Source organism: Hyperolius riggenbachi, chromosome 3 (genome assembly GCF_040937935.1).
Source record: "Hyperolius riggenbachi isolate aHypRig1 chromosome 3, aHypRig1.pri, whole genome shotgun sequence".
Classification (NCBI taxonomy): domain Eukaryota; kingdom Metazoa; phylum Chordata; class Amphibia; order Anura; family Hyperoliidae; genus Hyperolius; species Hyperolius riggenbachi.
This window is the reverse complement of record NC_090648.1, coordinates 89,231,216-89,251,017: the sequence shown is the minus strand read 5'-3', so window position 1 is coordinate 89,251,017 and position 19,802 is coordinate 89,231,216. Positions and strand designations below refer to the sequence as shown.

At 42.5% G+C, this 19,802-nt stretch overlaps 1 protein-coding gene across 3 annotated transcripts in view; it reads right to left on the bottom strand.

Annotated features, from left to right (window-relative positions):
* Positions 1 to 19,802, bottom strand: part of LOC137562818 (volume-regulated anion channel subunit LRRC8E-like) — a 67,389-nt gene that overhangs the window by 35,363 nt on the left and 12,224 nt on the right. Inside the window, exon 2 of one of the 3 annotated variants that reach the window (XM_068274538.1) lies at positions 5,408 to 5,682. The exons of the other annotated variants lie outside the window; for them this stretch is intronic. The gene's annotated coding sequence lies outside the window, so the exon portion shown is untranslated. The remainder of the gene's footprint in view (positions 1 to 5,407; positions 5,683 to 19,802) is intronic. 3 annotated transcript variants of the gene reach the window in all.

The following is a 19,802-nucleotide window of genomic DNA, read 5'->3' as shown; positions in this document are numbered from 1 at the left end:
ATGGTCACCTTTAGTGTCAGCGTCTCAGCAGAGCTGATAGACTACCTCTAAGGATGTCCACAAAGCATGCATGGTTGGTAGGCTGAGGTAACTGTTCAGGAGTCTTACTGGGCTGATGTAGCGGTTCGTGACCGTTTTGGCAGATAATCTAGAGTGTACAGCTAAAAATCCATCCCTTGAAACAAACCAAAGCACCCAATTACAATCCTCACAATACATGATATAGCTGCATTCTTACACAGTTCAAGTTTCCTCAGGAGACCTGTCTTCCAAGAGACTAGGATACCCATTGGGACACTGGGAGGAGGGTTGACCCAAGTCAATAGGTTAGTCAATTCTTGTAGTTAAAAGGACACCTGAAGTGAGAGAGATATGGAGGCTGCCATATTTTTTTTCCCTTTTAAACAATGGCAGTTGCCTGGTGTCCTTCTGATCCATTTGGCTGTTTTAGTGTCTGAATCGCACACCTGAAACAAGCATGCAGTTTATCGTGTCAGGTCTGAATGTAAGAAACGCCTAATCTGCATATGCTTGTTCAGGGTCTATGGCTAAATGTATAAGGCAACTGGTATTGCTTAAAAGGAAATAAATATGGCAGCCTCCACATCACTCTCACTTCAGGTGTCCTTTAAAGTGGACTTGAACTCAAAACTCCTCTCTGCTCTAAAAGATACACAACAGCATAATAACCTTTAAAGCAGATCTGAGGTGAAAAACTAACTATAACAACAAGTAACTTGTCTATATAGCTTATCTAAAATGTAGATGGTTTACACAGCAAATCTAGCTGCAAACAGCTTCAACTGTATGGGCTGGTGCACACCGAGCGGCTTTTTGGGCGTTTTCAGATCCGCTTGCGGCTGCGGATCTGCTTGGTCAATGTATCTCAATGGGGTGGTGCACACCAGAGCGGCAGGCGTTTTGCAGAAACGAAAAATGCCTGGGTGAGGCATTTTTTGGATTGCGGATGCGTTTCTGCCTCAATGTTAAGTATAGGAAAAACGCAAACCGCTCTGAAAAACGGCACTTCAGAGCGGTTTTGCAGGCGTTTTTGTTACAGAAGCTGTTCAGTAACAGCTTTACTGTAACAATATATGAAATCTACTATACTGAAAACCGCAGCAGCAATCCGCAAAACGCTAGCAAACCGCCTCATAAAAATAAAAAAAAGCGTTTAAAAATCTGCTAGCGTTTTGCGGATCTGCTAGCGGGTTTTGGTGTGCACCAGCCCTATATGATTATTTCTTCCTGTGATACAATGAGAACAGCCATGTTCTGCTTGTCACATTACACAGGCAAGCTAATAGCATCTCTAGTCCTCAGTCCTCAATCCCCTCTCCTCCTCCCTGAAATCTATGGCTAGTAACACTTCCTCCTCCTGCCCAGACTGAGCTCCCATAAGCCCTTGCTACATTGCTCTAATGCTGGGTACACACGGTGCGTTCCCGCACTCGATGCCCCGCTCGATTATTTCCGAGCATTTCTGATCACGTTTCGATGATTGTTAGGTCGATTCTCATGTAAAAGTATGCCAAATCAATTCGCGTTTCAATGGATCGTTAGGTCGGACATGTCGGAAATAATCAAGCGGCCGGGAATCGACGGGAATGTGTACCCAGCATAAGAGTGGCAAGTCACAAAAGGAGCTGTGGGCGAGGCTTGTTTAGTTTATAGGGAATTAGAGTATTAAAACAAAAAAAAACATAAGTATTTGGCTTGAGGAATGCCCTATAAACAATAGGAAAGGAACAACTATGCAATGAGTAAAATTTTATCTCGGATCCACTTTAAACAAAAAAGATTTCTTTGCTACAGCTGATGCAAATCCTAAAATATGAAGCAAAATGAAAATCGCTTCACCACCAATAAATTGCCAAAGGGAGCAGAAAGTCCAAAAACTCAATCCAACAGTAGAAGAAAGAGAGGTTCCGCTGCACCAATAGCTGGGTGAAAAAAGGTCTCCTTTTATTGATTACATCAGTGAATACACAAAAGTATAAAAAAGCTGACGCGTATCGGAGCTCAAGGCTCCTTATTCATAGCTTACAACATTATACTAAAAGCAGGTTTAAATAGTCTAGTGACTGTCCCTGAAAAAGGGGGGTGTGGTCACTATTCTTAAAGTAACAGACACACGAATATAAAAAAAATTGGAAGAGCCAATATACAAAATTGTATCTATTAAAACCAAAGCATATGAACAAAGCCAAGCTGTATACATACACAAGGAGAGCATATATCTCGTCTACGAATACCTACAAGCAAAATATAGCATACTTTAATGAATTAAAGAAACAGACAGTCCTCAAAAATAGTCTATTTGCAGTGCAACTACAATGAGGACTATGTTCCAGTATTATACGTTAAACTGATGTCCAGTCTGGAGTTTAGGCCAGCAGGCATACGCGTGCCCAAACGCCATATCCAAAAGGCCTCCCTTCTCTGTAATAGTCTGTATATGTCACCTCTAATGGATTGGGTAACCCTTTCTACTCCCTGAAAATCCCCATGATGTACATTTAAAAAAATGTTTAGAAACACTTGAAACATGGGAAATATATGCTTCATTTCTAAGGCATTCATTTCTAAAATAACTCTGCACAGTTTCTACTTCCCGATTCATGGAAGCAGACATATTGTTTACAGCATGTGCTTTCAAATGGGCTTATCTGCCATAGGCAGTCATGTGACACAGCTGGAGATCAGATTACAACTAGTGATTACACACAAGCGAGGGGGAATTAGGGCTGGTTCAGACGGACGTTTGCAGAGCGTTTACAGCCAGCGTTCAGGGCTTGGTGTTAAACGCTCCCATTCAAGTGAATGGGAGCGTTTGTACCAAGCTTTCAAGCGCGTTTACACAAACGCGGCGTTTGGGTCCCGATTTTCTCTGGCGTTCAAGGAGCCCCTGGAAGCTACATGTAGCTTCCAGGGGAGGTTAACCGCGACGGCTAATGTCCCCCTAGGGGAAGAAAAAACGCGACCGCATCCAAACGCACACGAACGCTGCTGAACGCGACGCCAGCAAACGCAACGCCTCCAAACGTCCGTCTGAACCAGCCCTTACACAGGCTAAGCTCTACAGGGTGCATTTCTGTTATGTTTTCCTTGTGTCCTGTGCAAGAGTTCAGGCCCACTTTAAAGGGGCACTATGGCGAAAAATTGTAAAATTTTAAATATGTGCAAACATAGACAAATAAAAAGTACTTTTTTTCCAGAGTAAAATGAGCCAAAAATTACTTTTCTCCTATGTTGCTGTCACTTACAGTAAGTAGTAGAAATCTGACAGAAGTGACAGGTTTTGGACTAGTCCATCTCTCCATAGGGGTTCTCAGCAAGGCTTTTATTCTTTATAAAAATATTCCCTAAAAAGGATTTAAACAATGATGCTGGCCAGCTTCCCTGCTCGCTACACCGTTTTTTGGCAGTTGGACAGAGCAACTGCCATTCACTAAGTGCTTTTGAAAATAAATCAATCCCTGAGAATCCCTTATGAAGAGATGGACTAGTCCAAAACCTGTGGCTTCTGTCAGATTTCTACTACCTACCGTAAGTGACAGCAACATAGGAGAAAAGTAATTTATGGCTCATTTTACTGTGGAAGAAACGTACTTCTTATTTGTTTGTTTGCATATATTTTAAATTTTACAGTTTTTCGCCATAGTGCCCCTTTAAGGGCTTGTTCACACTATGAGCACAGAGCTTTTTAAAAGCGCTGGCGATTGTAAAAAGCGCTTCAAAAGTGCCTGAGCAATGATTTTACATGTGAGTGTTGTCACATGAGCAATTAGCTTTCTTTCCAATCATAAACACGGCTCCTGCAACATTTCCTGAGCGTTTGTGCTTCAATGCAAGGTATAAGAAAATGGTTAAGCGCTTGAAAAAAAATATTTTGTGAGCACTTTATGCAGTTCCAGGTCAAAAAAGTTCACTTCCTGATTGACTGCAGAAAAAAAAAAACAAAAAAAAAAAACCTGCTACTCGCCACACAAAAGCACTTGCCGTAACTAAAATCGCTCTAAAAAGCTCTTTAAACAGTGCTCACAAAGCGCTCAGCGCTGGCGATTTATAATGTACCGTAAACTAGGCTTCACACCTTCTGTCCTGTTAAAATTATCAGAGGAGTAATAAATGACAACTTCAATCTTCACACAAATAGAAACACTGACACAAAACAATACAATTCTTTTAGGGCTTGTTTCCACTATCGCGAATCCGCATGCGTCCAACGCATGCGGATTCGCACATGTAATGCAAGTAGATGGGCCTGTTTCCACTGTAGCGTTGTTGAGGTGCGTTTTTTTCAGCGGTAAAAAAAACGCACAAAAGAGCCAACGAATTCGCCTGCGAGTGGAATGCATGCGAATCGCCGCTAATGTATTTAATAGGAAATTCGCATGCGGCTATAGTATGCGAATTTTCATGCGAATTCGCAAGCGAATTCGCATAGGTACCAATGCAACTTCAAACAGGCAGTGACATGGTTAAATTCGTATATACCCTCACCTATGCGAATTCGCATGCGAATTCGCTGGCAAAAAACGCACAAAAATTCGCGTCCGCATGCTATTTCATGCAATTTCAACAGCGGTGGAATCCAGTCGATTCTGCACCGCAATAGTGGAAACGAGCCCTAAAAGGTCAAGGACAGGCCTGTGTGTGATAAATGTGGCCATTTACTGCTACTGCAATAATGGTTCTTCATTCAATAAGCTAAATCTAATAAGGTAGAGAGGCCATAAGTGTGTCCACCTTCTGACGGCATTTGCCTGTTAGACTTCCTGTTAACCTGCTCATTGCTTAAGATTCACATACGGCAGCATGCTGCCACTTAAACCGGTAGATGCAGCAAAATCCCAGACAAAACATTTACTTTAGAGAAGATAGGACAAGCAAACTATTTTGGGCACCACTGCAGCAATGCCTGAGATCCTGCGAGTGCCATGTCCCAAACTTGAGGAGCCTGTGGGAAAAGTTACATAATTCAAGTGTGCCTAGTAAGGCCCTTTTCCACTAGGAAACACAATTCTTGCAGTGATTCAATTTAAACGGTCAACTGTGGGACCTTATAGACAGAAAGGTGTGTGCCTTTCCAAACTATGTCCAATCAACCGAATTTACCACAGGTGGACTCAAATTAAGCTGCAGAAACATATCAAGGATGATCAGGGGGAAACAGGATGAACCTGAACTCAATTTTGAGCTTCATGGCAAAGGCTGCAACTACTAGTGTACATGCGATTTCAGTTTTCGTTTTTTTAATAAATTTGCCAAAACCTCAAGTAAACGTTTTTCACATTGCCATGGGTTGTTGTGTGTAGAATTCTGAGAGAAAAAAATAATTTAAAACGTCTAACAAAAATGAGGAAAAAGTGATGTGCTGTGAATACTTTCCGTATGCACTTACCTAGGGAGGGAGAAGCCCCGGAATTCTAATAAGACCTCACCTGCCCTCCTCGGCCTGCTTGGTCCATCGATGGGACCACCGAACTGACATAAGCAACCATAGTCAGGCACACTAGCGGCTTTCTGCTTGTCCCAGTTATCCAGAACGCAGGCAACCAGAAGCCTTAACTAAAAACAGCTTGCCTGAGTGATAACGGGGACTTTGTTCTGGGCTGGTTTAGAGGCTTTCGAAATACTTAGAGCCTCCAGCGACGTCTAGCAGCCTTCTTACAGCACCTATAAAGTGTAGAGAAACCAAGAGCCCAATATAGTGTAGTATGTTAAGCATAAATGAAATAAAGGTTATCGTGAGAAAATTATACTCACAAACATGGGTTACCACAAAGGCAACCACTGTATAGGCAGGTGAGGAGATTAGACCTGTCCTCACTCAGGGATAAGAAGTCGCTCTCTGTAGATGCGAAAGGGGGTAGATCACCCCTCCACCAGGGGTGGACACGGTATAGCAGTAGGAAAACAGAGGCGCCAGCCTCACTGAGGCGCTACACCTGCTAATGCCGAAATTCTGTTTTGTCCCCACGTTTATTGCCTGATGAAGCGGGCTGGGCCTGCGAAACGCGTTGCACTTTTTTGGGGTACTATTTAATAAATGTGATTGCTACTATTCAGACAGTCTTTCGTGTCTGCTTTATGGAGGTAAGTCCACCACTTCCTCCCAGCAAATTTTAAAGTTTTTATCCGCTTTTATCCTGCTGGCGCCTCTGTTTTCCTACTTCTTACAGCACCTAGCGGCTTCTGTGCATGGAAGTCGGTGGGTCAGGTGACACCGGCTTCTGTGCACTGAGGAAGCTGGAAAGCCGATAGGAGCCTGCTAGATGTCGCTGGAGGCTCGGTAAGTAATTGGGGGAAAATGTGTGCTTTTTTTTTTCCGTCCGGCTGCTCAAGCAACCACGTGTATCCGGCATCAGGCGATGCTCGCCGGTGCTGAATACCGGGGTCTCTGTCGTACTATGAAAAAAGACTGAAGGCGAGCTCTCATACCACAGTTAAGTGGTAAAACCGGCCAATCCAAATTGGATGTGTATGCCTGGCTTAAACTTTTTTTCCCCATAATAGTCAGGGTTGTTGAGAGGCATGTGAATTAGTGACTGTGTGACTGCAGCATCATGCAGAACCCACAGCACGAATATTTTGTGTAAAAAGTACTCCCTGCAGGTGCCTACATGAGATCCCAACGACAACCAGGGCTGTGGAGTCGGTACAAAAATCCACCGACTCCGACTCCTCAGTTTAGGATTCCACCGACTCCTCTAATTTGCATATTACAATCTTGTTGATTGAAAGTATGCAACATGAAATTCGTCTCTTAACTGCCAACGCTTAGGAATTTTAAAAGACAACTGAAGTAAGGATATGGAGACTGCCATATTTATTCCCTTTAGTCATAGACTAAAACTAGTCATTGGTAAGAGTACTTGTAAAAAGGTACAGACCGGAACAAAGAACTTCTATTAGGCCCTAGGCAATGTAAGTGTGGGTACATGTAAGAATGATGTGCAGGTACTCTGAAGGGGAATAAGGAGATTCTTCCTCTATTACACATTCTTCATGCACAATCTGAACCAGGTTTATGGGTGATAGACAACACCTCTGTGTTCAATGTGCACAACATTCTCAGTGGATTCCCTGCAGCTCTGTGGAAAGTGCATATGTAGAGTATAGTACTATAGTACAAAGTAAACCTGAGACAGATGAAATTAGATTAAAGTTTTATACATACATGGGGCTTCCTCCAGCCCCCTACAGGCTAATCAGTCCTTCACTGTCCTCCTCCACCACCTGGATCTTCTGCTATGAGTCCAGATACTTGAGCCAGTCTGCACACTCCGCCGCCGGGAGCGTACTACACCTGCGCAGCACTATTGCGCAGGTGCAGAACGCTCCTGGCTGTGGAATCGGCATGCGGCCAGACTGCGCTGACTGGCTGAATTACCAGGACTCATAGAACTTTTCTTTTCATCCTTCTCAGGTACCATTTAATTCGTAGTCACCAAACCAAATTTTAACAACATATCAAATTATTTGATTTTATGAGCAAAGAGTGCATACATTTGCATAAATCAGAATCAACGCAGAATTATTTCCATCTCATTGACCACCTCTATTAGTGACACGGCTACACATCAGGCTTTATACTTACAGCATAGATGTTATTTAGTGTGTGTGTATAGTATGTATGTATGTATGTATGTATGTATGTATGTATGTATGTATGTATGTATGTATGTATGTATGTATGTATGTATGTATGTATGTATATAGATATTTATATATTTATTATCTGAGAAATAGAATATTTTATCATATTTTCTATTTTAATTGCAGTTTAAATTCATTAGGAGTCGGAGCATTTTTCCCCGACTCCAACTCCAGGCACCCAAAATTGCCCCGACTCCACAGCCCTGACGACAACTGCTTACTAACCCTTTTAGCAACCCACACTACATTTGCGTTCAGGCAAGGGATGCAGTTTACAACAAAGGTCTCAGGAGATCGGTTAGCTGGCACTGCATGGCATTCAGAAGGCATGATTAACTTAGTATCCAGGGCTTAAAGGATACCACAACTGACATGTGGCATAATGAGATAGACATGTGTATGTACAGTGCCTAGCACACAAATAACTATGCTGTGTTCCTTTTTTTCTTTCTCTGCCTGAAAGAGGTAAATATCAGGTATGTAAGTGGCTGACTCAGTCCTGACTCAGACAGGAAGTGACTACAGTGTGACCCTCACTGATAAGAATTTCCCCCTTTTTTATCTCTTTCTTGCTCTCAGAAGCCATTTTCTACAGTGTGACCCTCACTGATAAGAATTTCCCCCTTTTTTATCTCTTTCTTGCTCTCAGAAGCCATTTTCTTCTAGGAAAGTGTTTTATAGTTGGAATTTCTTATCAGTGAAGGTCACACTGTAGTCACTTCCTGTCTGAGTCAGGACTGAGTCAGCCACTTGCATACCTGATATTTACCTCTTTCAGGCAGAGAAAGAAAAAAAGGAACACAGCATAGTTATTTGTGTGCTAGGCACTGTACATACCCATGTCTATCTCATTATGCCACATGTCAGTTGTGGTATCCTTTAAAGAGGAACTCCAGTGAAAATAATGTAATAAAAAAGTGCTTCATTTTTACAATACAGTAATTATGTATAAATTATTTAGTCAGCGTTTTCCCATTGTAAATTAAATTCTTTCCTTTCCCTGATTTACATTCTGACATTTATCACATGGTGACATTTTTACTGCTGGCAAATGATGTCACTAAAAGTAGCTGCTGCTTGCTTCTTTGGCAGGTGGAAATAGCTGTTATTTCCCACAATGCAACAAGGCTCCCACAGTGCGATGTCAGTACCTCAGTGCTGTGAGGCGCTGACATTTGTGGGAGGGGTTTCACTACAAGATTAGCCATACAGACCCCTTCTGATGATCCGTTTGAGAAAAGGAATAGATTTCTCATGGGAAAGGGGGTATCAGCTACTGATTGGGATGAAGTTCAATCCTTGGTCACGGTTTATCTTTAAACTAGTGCACAAGATGTCAAATTCCAGTCCTTAAGGGCCAGATCCGAAACGGTGTTGGCAAGGCCCAGCAAGCCTTGCCAAGGGAACCAGCAGCACGGTAGATGCGTTTCCTATTAGAGGGCATCATTCCAGAACCCCATATCTCTGACACAGCCAGGCAGTGCTGAAGACAGATCATCCCATTCCACACGTAGCACGGCAGCCATTCCACAGGAGAATACAGCTGTCCCCCTGACTGACAGCCTGCTATATCCTCAGCACTGTAATGCCACCTGTTATCCCTGCTGTTCACTGCATAACATTCCTGCTATGGCTGTAGTGCTAAGCTCACACCACAGAATGCCTGCTATGAGCGGAAGCATGCTACAAGTTAAAGGGGAACTCCAACTCATTACATCGCACACTGATTCGAAAGAAACATTTTCTAAAAGTTTCATCCCAGACAATCAGGAGAGCAAGAGCACGTTTTAATAACCAGGACAAATGGGAAAATAAAAACGTGCATGTTTTAATTCTAGCAGCATGTATCATTTTAGAACTATAATGGCCGAAAACTGAGAAAATTACATTTTTTACATTTTAATTATTTTTCCTATTAAAATGCATTTAGAATAATAACCTTCTAAGCAAATTGGACCACTCAAAGAAAGCCTAATTGGTGGTAAAAAAAAACAAGATACAGATCATTTTGTTGTGAGAAGCAGTAATAAAGTTATTGGCGAATGAATGGGAGGAGCGCTTAACCGATTCCGGCCCGACGCAGTACAAATCTACGGTGGGCAGGGGGCGCTGCGGTCCTGACCGGACGTATCTTCTACGTCCCATTGACCGCACGCCCCCGCCATTCCCATCGCGTTCAACCCGCCGAAATTCGCATGCTCTGCCGCCTCTATGACGGCAGAGCACTGTGAGCCGGGCAAGAGCCGCTCTCATTGGCTCCTGGCCCTGTCTTTCATGTAAGCAGCTCCCATTGGCTTACATGGGAAAACAGGGTCAGGAGCCAATGAGAGCGGCTCCTGACCTGCTCACATAACTCTTTCGTCATAGAGCTGGAAGAGTCTGTATCCTGGGGGTCCCGGCGAGCGGCGATGACGGCGGTAAGGTGCGGCGATTCGTCGGGAATCCATCGGGATTGGACCAGCAGTCTCTGGTCCTTAGGTGCCCGGAGACCGCTGGTCCGAAAGTGGTTAAAGGTGAAAATTGCTCTGGTACAGAAGGGGAAAAAACGCTTAGCGGGGAAAGTGGTTAAATGCCTGGTTTATAAGCAAGGGGAAAAAAAACAAAACAAAACCATACTGGAGAACTGCAATAACCGATCTAAAAAGAGCAATACTTCCACACATGCTGCAGTTTCCATGAAAGTAGTTTCCGCAACCTTTAGTAAGCAAGTTCTCAGCCTGGACACCAGAGACTGTTCTACAGAGGTGCACTGGCTGCAGAGAAATCACTTCAGTCTCCACATGCTGCATCATGGAGGTGGGGCTGTCAGGACTAGGTCGGCGTGTAACCTGAGCCCATGACTAGGTCTGGCAACATTTATAAAGACACAATGCGAGCATTTAAAGCGTTTAGACTGAAGACTGGATTTAACAACATTCTACAAGTCAGACCATGTTGGGGGGAGGTTTAAATGGATTAAGTGGCGTGTACTGGCAGGCTCCACCTTCTTTATTATTCTATGTACAGAAAGGCTTTTTCACAGTCCTGAAAATTTACCACCATCCTTTGCTTCTGATGAGATGTTAAGAGATGCACAACCTCAGATGGTTTTCTGGATTTTATGGCCTCTAAAGCACTTACCGCAATACGCAGCATGCTGACATTAGCAGGACGCGGAGGTTAACAATTATTAGATTCAGAAGACCTACTACAGGGAAAATGCTCAAATATGGAATGAGAGAATAGGATACATCTCTGCAGGCAGGATAGCGTATACATCCCAGCAATATACCTATAATGTATGAAGCGAGAAATATGTGGCAGGCTGATGTTGTCCAGATCAGATAAAATACTAACCAGGCTGTTTTATTCAGTTTTCTATACAGTGACAAGGTTGGAGAATGAAATAAGCTATAGGAGAAAGTATCCATGGCAAAAATATAATCCAAAACAATATAACTTATTGCCCAAGCAAATAAAATTCATTAGGGACTTATCCTAAGAATCATTATCCGCCGACTACCCACGCTTCAGAAAGGAGAGTGGGTAATCGGCGGATCATTCATGCACTTTGAGTGGGTAAGGAACCTATACTACTTCTTACTTTCTGCTTTCCACCACGGCAGCTGTCTCCGTGCCTCTACTACTTGCTATTAGGATCAGAACTATTGTGTACTTGGGGGAATATATGGAGTCATGGTCTGACTTTTTGTTGATACTCATTTTCACTCAGTGCTTTAAAGAGACACTGAAGCGGAAAAAAAAAATGATGATATGATTTGTATGTGTAGCACAGCTAAGAAATAAAACATTAAGATCAGATACATCAGTGTAATGGTTTCCAGTACAGGAAGAGTTAAGAAACTCCAGTTATCTCTATGCAAAAAAGCCATTAATCTCTACGACTTTCAAAGTGGTGGAGAGGGCTGTCTTCTGACTTATTATCTCAACTGTAAGTGAACAGTTTTCTTTTTATCTGCTAGAGGAGATGTCATTAGTTCACAGATTGCTCTGAAAGAATCATTTTGAATGCAGAGTGTTGTGTAATCTGCACATATTAGAGAATGATGCAATGTTAGAAAACACTATATACCTGAAAATAAAAATGAGAATATTTTCTTTGCTGCTAATCTTCTAGTAATTATTCATAGTACACAACCAATTCATTAGATCATATTTTTTTTTCGCTTCAGTGTCTCTTTAATACTATAATATTGATGTAAGATACATTATTGATTTTTGGTGATCTGTGTGGTACCGCTTGCTTTTTAATTGTTTTTAATGCTTCTTGGGGTAAGTCCCTAATAAATGTGTTATTTGCTTGGACAATAAGTTATATTGTTTTGGGTTATATTTTTTGCCATGGATACTTTCTCCTATAGCTTGTGATTACATTAGATATTTCCATGGCTATACAATTATTGCTGTTTATTATTTGGCCCAATTTGTCTGGTTTTAAGGTTGGAGAAGGAGACAAAGCAAATCTGAAGATATAACTTTAGGTGCTTCAAGGTAGTAAGGCCCCGTTCACACTGCACGCGTTTCCAGCCGCGTTCGCATGTGTTGCGTTCCGCATGCGTGGCCGTCCGCGTTTTGTAATGTGAACCGGCCCTAAGAGCAAAGGCAAATCACTCGGAGCACAGTGGACAGCTAGTTAGCAACCTGCCTGTAAAGCTTTACGATCCCATTCTCAATGCCTTCTAGAACATCTGCATGGAGTTTGTATGTTTGCCTTAAGTTTGCAACATGATGCAATATTTCTACGGAGCTATCACAGATTGCGGTGTGGTGCGTTCGGGTTAACGTACAGCATGGAGTGCTCTTACAGGGGAACATGCACTTTTAGGCCTAGAACCCACTACAAAACACTATCACTAATCGCAATCGCTAGCGTGTTAAATGAGCAGTTTGTACGCGATTTCCTGAGCGTTTACAGGAGCGATTTTAAAAAGTATCAATTTGTGTATCGATTAGCGTTTTAAAGTCTGATTGGTCCTTTCCATTAATTTTAATTTTGTTACAGTGTGCAGTAACTTCAAAACGCTAGCAAAATCACTCCATGCAGGTTTTGATGAGAGATTACGCCAGCGATTATATACTTTGCATTGAAGCGCAAAAAACGCTAACAAAATGCTGCATGTCCTGCGTTTGCGATTTTGCTAATCGCAAATGCTTCAGAGGAATTTGCACCATCCATTTAAATTGGCAGAGCAATTAGGGAAATCACTAGCGATTTATCACGCTCCCTAAACGCAACCCCCCCCCCCCCCCACACACACACACTCCAATGTGCCTCAGCAAAAGATCTGCCTGGAGACCTACTTGGCCAAGTGCATTGCTCTCTCCACTCAAATCTGACAGCCTTCCTCCAGAAACACCCCCCTCCCCAGAAACAAAAACAAAAAAAAGGTGCTCTAGTATGGTGACAGACTTTTGGGTTGTTTCTCCTGCCGTGCAAAAGTTTCATGGCCTATAATTTGAGTTATGCAACAGTCTGGCCTCAAGGTGGACAGCAGAGAAAGTCAATTAAAGCCCTGAATTCTCAACCCTAAAGGCTCATACACACATCAGACCATAGTCTTTGGAAAATGAAAGATCACAGTCCAATTTTACCCCCTTCCATGTAGTATGAGAGCCATACCTACACAGTCTATTCTATGGAGCTGAACTCCACATCAGACAGAAATCTTTGCAAGATGCTGCACACAAAAATGCTGTACACATGCAACAGATCAGTATCTGCAAAAGATCCGTTCCTGGAAAATGCATTCATAGTTTATGGGATCTGCAGATCATCATACACACCTTGTTTAAAGTGAACATCCGGACTAAAAATCGACTCAGCAGCACTGAAAAGGCTTTGTGTTTCTTTAACAGTTTCACAGCATCAGAACTTTGTTTCTCTTATACAAACCTCATTTTTAGCTGCACAGAAGAAAACTGCCCGGGCTTTTTTCCCCTGATGCTGTGCAAAGCATGATGGGATTTCTGATTTTGTTGTTCTCTTTCTGCTGTTTTGGTGCAATTAGGACACAGGACAGTTGGAACTGTGTCTCCTGCTCCTTGTCACCTCCTTTCAACCAAAAAGATGGCTGCCCCCATGACAAAGATGGCAGCCCCCATGAATCACAAACATTTGCTTGTTCTTTTAAAACAGGATGGGTAAGAGATTATATTACCTATCTATTCTAATTAACATAACTAATGTAACTTGATGACAGTATGTTTGTTTAGGCCGAAGTTCCCCTTTAACAGACATTCATCTGCAGATCAGATCCACCAGGATGGATTTTCAGATCTGCAGATGATTGTCTGATCTGCAGATGAATGTCAGTAAAACAAAGTGTGTATGAGGATCTGCAGATCTCAGACTATGAATGCAATTTGCAGGAACGGATCTTTGGCAGGAACAGATCTTTTGCAGATACTGATCTTTTGACTGTCTACAGCATCTTTGTGTGTGCAGCATCTTGCAAAGATTTCTAACTGATGGGGAGTTCAGCTCCATAGAAAAGACTGTAGGTATGGCTCTCATACTACATGGAAGGGGGTAAAATTGGTCTGTGATCTTTCATTTTCCAAAGACTATGGTCTGATGTGTGTATGTGGCCTTACAGTATGATTTGGAGTAGAAGGTGTCCAGTTCTAGGAAGGATTGGGACTGTACATACCCTCTTTCCCTGACATTAAGACATCCTCTAAAAGTAAGCCCTTGCAGGAATTTTGAGCATGCTCATAATATAAGCCCTACCCAGAAAGTAAGCCCTAGCTGCAATAAGGGGAAAACTTATGGCAACTTGTGTTTCTACTTGAGCGGAGGATTAGGGGGACATCGCAGGACACAGGGAAAATCGCAACATGGAGCTAGGGATAAGAGGAGGATGCAGGAGGACATATGATTGCATGGGAGGGCGACAGGAGTTTAAGGGATAATGGAGGACACAGGTACAGAGGGGGACACTAAAGGTTCAAGGGGGACACAGGGGCACACGAGATGGATCCAGCAGAGAGAGGTGGTACAGTGGGGAAGGCAGGAGGACATACAGCACAGGAACTTGTGTGTCCATAGAAATAAGACATCCTTTGAAAATAAGCCCTAGCACAGAGGTGCCCACACTTTTTTGGCTTGTAGCTACTTTAAAAAATTAGCAAGTCAAAATTATCTACCTATGTACAATTTAAAGAGACACTGAAGCGAAAAAAAAACATATGATATAATGAATTGGTTGTGTACTATGAATAATTACTAGAAGATTAGCAGCAAAGAAAATATTCTCATATTTTTATTTTCAGGTATATAGTGTTTTTCTAACATTGCATTATTCTATAATATGTGCAGATTACACAACACTCAGCATTCAAAATGAGTCTTTCAGAGCAGTCTGAGAAGTAATGGCCTCTCCTCTAGCAGAGAAAAAGTAAACAGTTCAATTACAGTTGAGATAATAAAAGTCAGATAACAGCCCTCTCCACGACTAAGTTAGTCGGAGAGCTTATAGCTTTTTTGCATAGAGATAACAACTGGAGTTTCTCAACTCTTCCTGTACTGGAAACAATTAGACTGGTGTATCTGATCTTAATGTTTTTTTTCTTAGCTGTACTACACATACAAATCATAATATCATCATTTTTTTTTTTCGCTTCAGTGTCTCTTTAAGGAGCACATTTGTATATACAGAATGGAAATTGTAGTGGGGTTGGGATCTATCATGAAGTACTTTGTGATCTACCGGTAGATCGCAATCTACCTAAAATGGGCACCGCTAGCACAACATTAGGGGCACAAATTAATACAAGTATTATTTTCGAGGAAACACGGTACATATTTATGTCATGTCACATCAGGTACCCTTTTAGCATAAACTTAAATGACCAAAAATACTAACCTTCCTCAAAGCCTAACCCAAACCTTAGTTTTTGATGCTGCAGTGATGCAGGCTGTGCAAACTATCCTGTCACTCTGTTAACACTCACCCAGATGTCCTGCTTCGGTTTTATAGCAAATATTGTAGCCACCAAAATGGGCAAATAAGTTACATGCAAGGTGGATAAGGGGTCTGCCAGTTTTCTTTGCAAAAAAAGTGCTTCCCCATTGCAGAATGTGGACTAAAAACACAGGAGAGGCATACCCTGGCCAGGCTGCCTCATTACCACTGTCATCACTGGGCATGCCATTCTAATAATTTGTAAATCACCCAATAGCAGCCCTTGCTGCTTGCTGGCGTATTGGCAAAGCGGTAGGACAGCACAACTTTGAGGGTGATTCATTCCTCTATACTAGAGAGCTTGAGATTTGTATTAAAATCACAAACCCTGTATGTAGTAGTGCATTCCTTCTAAATGGCTATGAAACATTGCTTATGAAATGAACAAATGGCAAAATAGCAGTGGGTCCCAGCCCTTATTTAAATACCTTGCATCATGGAAGGGCCCTACCTTCCTTACCACCCTCCTCCCCAAATACACGCAGGGCTTTTGAGACAGTTAAATTATGGAAAGTTTTAACTTGCTGTTCTGCTTCAAGTGTGCCAAAGACATTTAGCAAATATCAGTGTTTTTACATTACTTGACTGCCAAACCATTTTCTTTACAAGGCAGTGATGTGCCCGCAGCCAACCCCTGGGGGAACAATGGCTTATTCTACGACAAGCCTGCTTAACCTGGTACCCGTATGTCTGCCAACACGGAGGTAGCTTCACCTCCTCCTCAATGCTCCATTATTGTAAGCAGACCGCATCTCCTGTGGTTTATGGTTCATGCAAAACCCCCACATTACCTCAACACATCCCAACTGCTGCTATACTGCATGCTTGTATATATAGGACAGAGTTACAGATTACCCAGCAAGCACATGGGGAACCAGAACTCCTAGGAGTGTGTAAGGGCTACACAAAAAGCCCTCTTACAAAAATTACACGAAACAAAAGTTTGCCTACTTAAAACAGAAGGTATTTGCTATAATTCAGGTTAAAGTGAACCTCCAGACTAAAAATCTACTCAGCAGCACTGACAACGCTTGGTGTTTAACAGTTTCACAGCATCTGAACTTTGTTTTTATTACACAATCCTCACTTTTGGATGCACAGAAGCTAAGCTCCATCCCAAAGAAAACTGTCTGGGCATTTTTCCCCTGATGCTGTGCAAAGCATGATGGGATTTCTGATGATGTTCTTGTTGCCTAGCAACTGGGAGGGGTGATCAGGACACAGGACATTTGGAACTGTGTCTCATGCTCCCTGTCACCTCCTTTCAACCAAAAAGATGGCTGCCCCTACTACATTACAAACATTTGCCTGTTCTTTCAAAAAACAGGATGGGTAAGAGATTATATTACCCATCTTAATTAACATAACTAATGTAACTTAATGACAGTATATTTGTTTTGACTGAAGTTCCTCTAAGTGTGAGCAAATGATGTCTCCCACAATGCATCACTGCTGAATATGCAAATCAACCTTTGCTGTCCCTGTAAGCTAGCCACACCTCCAGAACCACTGGAATGCAATGATGTGTGAGCTTGTTAAATGTACAGTCCTGGCCAAAAGTTTTGAGACTATCAAAAACATTCGTTTTCACAAAGTTTGCTTCTAAACGGCTTTTAGATCTTTGTTTCAGTTGTTTATGTGATGTACTGAAATATAATTATAAACACTTCATACGTTTCAAAGGCCTTTATTGACAATTACAGGAGATTTGTCCAAAGAGTCAGTATTTGCTGTGTTGGCCCTTCTTTTTCAGGACCTCTGCAATTCGACTGGGCATGCTCTCAATCAACTTCTGGGCCAAATCCTGACTGTTAGCAACCCATTCTTTCATAATCACTTTTTTGAGTTTCTCAAAATTAGTTGGTTTTGGTTTGTCCACCCGCCTCTTGAGGAATGACCACAAGTTCTCAATGGGATTAAGATCTGGGGAGTTTCCAGGCCATGGACCCAAAATTTCAACGTTTTGGTCCCCGAGGCACTGTTATCACTTTTGCCTTATGACATGGTGCTCCATCATGCTGGAAAATGCAATGTTCTTCCAACAGTTTGGTGAAGAAGTTGCTGTTGGAGGGTGTTTTGGTACCATTCTGTATTCATGGCTGTGTTTTTTGGCAAAATTGTGAGTGAGCTCACACCCTTGGATGAGAAGCAACCCCACACATGAATGGTCTCAGGATGCTTTACTGTTGGCATGACACAGGACTGATGGTAGCGCTCCCCTTTTCTTCACCTGACAAGCCTTTTTCCAGATGCCCCAAACAATCGGAAAGGGGCTTCATCGGAGAATATGACTTTGCCCCAGTCCTCAGCAGTCCATTCACCATATTTTCTTCAGAAGATCAATCTGTCCGTGGTGTTTTTTGGGAGAGAATGGCTTCTTTGCTGCCCTTCTTGACACAAGGCCATCTTCCAAAAGTCTTCGCCTCACTGTGCGTGCAGATGCGCTCACACCTGCCACCATTCATGTGTGGGGTTGCTTCTCATTCAAGGGAGTGGGCTCACTCACAATTTTGCCAAAAAACACAGCCATGAATAAAGAATGGTACCAAAACACCCTCCAACAGCAACTTCCTCCAACAATCTAACAACAGTTGGTGAAGAACAATGCATCTTCCAGCACGATGCAGCACCATGTCATAAGGCAAAAGTGATAACCAAGTTGCTCGGGGACCAAAACATTGACATTTTGGGTCCATGGCCTGGAAACTCCCCAGATCTTAATCCCATTGAGTACTTGTAGTCATTCCTCAAGAGGCGGGTGGACAAACCAAATCCAACTTATTCTGAGAAACTCAAAAGTAGCGATTATGAAAGAATGGGTTGCTATCAGTCAGGATTTGGCCCAGAAGTTGATTGAGAGCATGCCCAGTCGAATTGCAGAGGTCCTGAAAAAGAAGGGTCAACACAGCAAATACTGACTCTGGATAAATCTCATGCAATTGTCAATAAAAGCCTTTGAAACGTATGAAGTGCTTATAATTATATTTCAGTACATCACATAAACAACTGAAACAAAGACCTAAAAGCAGTTTACCAGCAAACTTTGTGAAAACTAATATTTTTGACAGTCTCAAAACTTTTGGCCAGGACTGTACTAGCTTACAGGGATAACAAAAGAGGATGTTCATATTCAGCGGTGATGCATTGTGGGATACATCATTTGCTCACTGCAATCTGAATTGCAATCACGAATACCTTTTGTTTTAAGAAGTTAAACTTAGATAGAACAGACTAATTGTTTTATACTTTAGACATTAGCCTCACAGTGTTCATAAGGACACAGTTACCAAACCACACAGCATACCTGTGTGAGTCACAGATGTCGATAAAACACTGCTCTGTATGGGGACCATTGTCTCACTAGTGCCAGTGGGTGTCTCCATATATTATTCATGGGTTTAAATATAAACTTTCATATACAGGTACAATGGGCGTTTCCACTCCACTTACAATTATTGTCTTTAGCTTTTTGCCAAGATAAAACCGCTTATCCACATTATTACTCTTCACGTTAACTCAAAGCACACCTGAACTGAAAAGTAAAAAACCGGATCCTATTGAGGCTGCCCCAGTCCTCATTGGTCCCACGGCGGCGAAAAAGTTCCAGGAACGGCGGGGATGTAAATATTTACCTTCCTGGCTCCAGCACAGGCGCATGATTGGCTCTCCGTCTCGGAGATAGGCGGAAATAGCCGATCGCTGTCAGGCCGCTCTACTGCGCAGGCGCAAGTCTCCTATGCCTGCGCAGTTGAGCGGACCCGACGGAGATTGCCTATTTTTGTCTATCTCCGTGCAGAGAGCCGCAACAGCGCCACCCACTGGAGCCAGGAAAGTTAAATCAGCGCTTATCAGGCTTGTCGAGGGAGGATTCCAGGACACTTCGGGGGAGCCAGTGCTGGACAGGGACCCAATGAGGCTTCCCCCTCCCGAGGTGATTACCCCCCGGGGGAACTTTTTTTTTTATTACAGGTTCTCTGTAACCATTGTCATCCTTAGAAGCTAAACACACCTCCAGGTTCGCATGAATGCAATGATGTGTCAGATTGTAATTAGTACAGAGCCATAATAATCCAACATGCATACAGACTGTTTCGGATTGGCTGATCCTCATCAGTGCATGGCATGGATTAATTTGCATATATTCAGCAGTGATGTACTGGGAGACATTTTGGA